General features: G+C 36.4%; 1 pseudogene; it reads right to left on the bottom strand.

Annotated features, from left to right (window-relative positions):
• Nucleotides 1-2,606: 2,606 nt before the first annotated feature.
• On the bottom strand, nucleotides 2,607-3,025 carry LOC114210019 (large ribosomal subunit protein uL14 pseudogene; annotated as a pseudogene).
• Between the last annotated feature and the right edge of the window lie 1,197 nt (nucleotides 3,026-4,222).

The raw sequence follows: 4,222 nt of genomic DNA on the forward strand, positions 1-4,222 counted from the left end.
TGTTAGATCCTATGCCCCAGCTTTGTGTTTTCCCTCCCTCCTTGGGTTGAATGGAAGTAAGAAGAAGGAATGCATTCTTTTTGTTGAGCAGTGGGATTTATATTTTTTATTTTATTTTTATATCATATTTTTAAAAATTGTGATAAACTATACATAACACAAGCCGCACTATTTGAACCATCTTTCCATATACCATCTAGTGGCATTAAGCACATTCACATCGTTGTACAGCCATTAGCACCACCCATCTGCAGAACTCCTCCATCTTCCCAAATTGTAACTCTTTACTCATTAAATACTAACTCCCCATTCCTCTTTCCTTCCAGTCCCTGGCAACTCCCATCCTACTTTCTCTATGAATTTGACTACTCGAGGTAGCTCAGTACTTTGTCTTTTAACATAGTCATCAGTTTCTCCTTTCACATGCTAACCCCACATTCCACTTAATGAACCTCTTTCTGCCTAGTCCACAAGCCTCTTCACTATTCTTTCTCCAGCCTCATTGAGGTATAATTGACAAAACTGTAAGATACTCAAGTTGTACATTGTGATAATTTGATACATGCATACATTGGGAAAGAATTCCCCCCATCTAGTTAGTTAAGACATACAAACACATCTGTCGCCTCACCTATTTATCTCTTTTGAGTGTGTAACAACATTCACATTCTACTCCCTTAGCAAATTTCCATTATGCAACACAATATTATCAACTATAGTTACCATGTTGTACATTGGATCCTCTGACCTTATTCATCTTACAGCTGAAAGCCTATACCCTTTTATCAACTGCTCCCTATCTCCCCAACTCTCTATCCCCTGGTATCTACTTTTCTACTCTCTGTTTCCATGATTTTGACTTTTTATTTAGATTCCACATATAAGTACACCACACAGTATTTGTCTTTCTCTTTCTGGCTTATTTCACTATGCATAATGCCCCAGGTTCCATGCATGGTGTCACAATGGCCAGACTTCCTTCTTTCTTGTAGCTGAATAATATTTCATTTTATATAGCACATCTTCTTTATCCATTTGTTTATCCATTGATGGACACTTAGGTTGTTTCCATATGTTGACTATTGTGAATAATGCTGCAATGAACATGGGAGGGCAGATATCTCTTTGAGATCCTCATTCACTGTCCTTTACATTTAACTCTCTTTCTGCTGGATAAATAACTGAATTCAGCTATTCAGTTACTGGTTATTCTTGCATACCAACTGACAGAAAACAGTAATGTTGGAAATTAAAAATTCCACAATAAGCCACACAGGAACAGTAAAAGTTTCATTTTATCTCTGACTATTCTTTTCCTTCTATTACTACAAAATTTGGGCAAAAGAGTAATTCCCTCAAAAAAGATATTTCCTCTTACTGATGACTATCTTAAAACTACATGTGCTCTGAAAATTAAATTAAGTAGTTTATTACCAATTAATATTTATTGACTTCACTGCCAACTTCGCTACTTTCTCTCTTAAATCTTTTTTTAAAAGACTTTATATTTATTCATTTGAGAGAAAGAGCACGGGAGAAGACGAGCAGGGGGGAAGGTCAGAGGGTGAGGGAGGAGCAGACTCCCCGCTGAGCAGGGAGCCCAGTGATGTGGGGCTTGATTCCAGGATCCTAGGATCATGACCTGAGCCAAAGGCAGCCGATTAACCAGCTGAGCCACCCAGGCACCCTCTCTTTTAAAGGTTGACTCTCTTGTGTTCACAGGAAACATAGGACTGAAAAATGTTTATGTACAGTAAACTTAGTTCCCTTCCCTTTTTTTTCTTCACTAAGATTTTGCTTAGCCGTTAGGGAAGTTTCTCCTTTTTATATGACCCGTTTTTTTTTTCTTTAGATTTCAAGGCATACCTGATGTGTGATAAATAAACTTTGAGTTTGATGAAGCAAAGTAAATAATTAAGAGCTCAACTGTTTTCAATAAATTAGGATCAAATTGAATTTTTATAATCTACTATTATTCTATATTATAGTTTTTAAATAATTGTGGCATGCATACAATGACTGAGCACTTGTTATATATTTTACGCTAGTTTTATAACTTCATACAATATAAAAAAACAATGTAATTAAAATATATTTGAACATAATTTTAAACTTTTAATTATGAATAATTATACTGTGGAAAACACACATAAAAGTGGTCTCCTACCACTTTAAAATATAAAGTTAAAACCTCATAAATAGGGCGCCTGGGTGGCGCAGTTGGTTAAGCGACTGCCTTGGCTCAGGTCATGATCCTGGAGTCCTGAGATCGAGTCCCGCATCGGGCTCCCTGCTCAGCAGGGAGTCTGCTTCTCCCTCTGACCCTCCCCCCTCTCGTGTGCTCTCTCTCTCTCTCTCTCTATCATTCTTTCTCTCAAATAAATAAATACAATCTTAAAAAAAAAACCCATAAATAATGACTAAAATCTACAAATCAGAAAATGGAGCATGGTAATTTCATGTTAGTGTATTCATGTAGTCAATAAATTTTGTCCCTTTTAAAAAATTTATTATTTTTATATTTTGGGGAGGAAGAGCAAATCATTTTTATTTATTATTTATTTATTTATTTATTATTTATTTATTTTAACAAATACACCAAAGAATCATGCAATCCTGCCAGCACTGGATGCAATCCCGGGCCACAAGTTTGCACACTCCTTTGCAACTGGTTCTGTGATAGCTGAACCTTTCATTTCACCTTTATTGTTTACCATGACCCCCGTGTTACCTTCAAAATAAACACACCATCTTTTCTCCAGTCTGCCTTTCATTGTGGATTTACCACTGCTGGATGTACCTTCTTTCTGAGCTCTGGTTTGTGTTTCTTCACTATGGCCATCACCATGGCACCCACACCAGCAGCAGGAAGTCTGTTCAGTCGTCCCTTGATCCCCTTCACAGAGATGATAAATAGAGTTTTGGTTCCTGTGTTGTCAGCACAGTTGATCACAGGTCCTACCAAAAGACCCAATGAAATCCAGAATTTTGCAACGGAGGACCAACCACATCCTTGCTCAGACATCTTGAATGCAGGAAAAGGACAGGAAAAAAAAAAGCTGTACTTTTTTTTTTTAATAAATACATTAGTCATTGAAGTAAAATTGAGGACCACAATTTTGTAGTAAATATTTTTGTCTTTTTAGATCTGCCATCAAAATCCGAAGAAATTCAAGTTATTTATTTTATAACTTAGGGCAAATGCATATGATTTTTTTGCAGTTCTTTGAAATTTTTAGGTAAAAAGTGTTACAAACTGCTGTTTATCAGTCAATATCATGACTTCTTTAATATTAAGATTGAGATGAGATCTGAGGAACTTAAAATGGGAAGGATCTCAGATCCTTTTTTAGTTATTTTTCTATATTGATGAGCATGCTCTTTAATCCCTACCCCTATTTCACCCATCCCCCCAACTCACCTTTCCTCTGGTAACCACCACATATAGCCAATTGAAAAGACGGAAGCTACAGAGGATAAAATTAAGAAACATGTATGGCAGATTCCTCTAAACATGCTTCCTAAGGCACACAGACATACACACAGAATACAGACATACGAACAACACACAGAGACAAACGTGTTAAAAAGATAATTAGTGGAATTTGGGGAGGAAATCCTTACAAAGAGTTGAAAGGAAAAGAGCCAGTCTGAATTGTAACTAGGAGGTTACAAAGAATTTGCAAATAAAATATCTTTTGAGAATTAAACAGGAGGATCAAGACATAATCAACCTGGACAGGGATAGACGACCTATCTTAGAAAGACAAAGATTCTCTCAGAAGAGCAAACCTTGAAGGAATCCTGATTGCATGAATTCACACATCCAACAAAATATCAGTATCAATCAGAAGGAGCATAGGTTAAGCATGAAAAATAAAATAAGCAGAGCTCAGTGTTGAATATAATCACTATCCATCCAAGGATAGCCCAAGGAAGTGGGTGACTTAGACCAAAGGTTTTTCCTGTCCAGTTGTAACAGTATGGCTTCATCTAATTCCATCAACTGTTCAAATCTTGTAACTAATTCCGTTTTTTTCTGATTTCATATTCACCAAGCCATCTTCTAACTGAGCTGTGTTTTCCCACTCAAGTATCTGAAGAAGAGAATACCCAGCCCAAGGACTTAAATAGTGTATTTATCAACCTGGCCTGTTATATTTCTAATTGTGAATAAACAGGCCCCTGGTAGGAATTTGACAATTTATGTAAATTTCCCAAA

This window comes from Eumetopias jubatus, unplaced genomic scaffold (genome assembly GCF_037043125.1).
Source record: "Eumetopias jubatus isolate StellerSeaLion01/CBP00866 unplaced genomic scaffold, mEumJub1_p1.0 scaffold_6, whole genome shotgun sequence".
NCBI classification, from domain to species: Eukaryota; Metazoa; Chordata; class Mammalia; order Carnivora; family Otariidae; genus Eumetopias; species Eumetopias jubatus.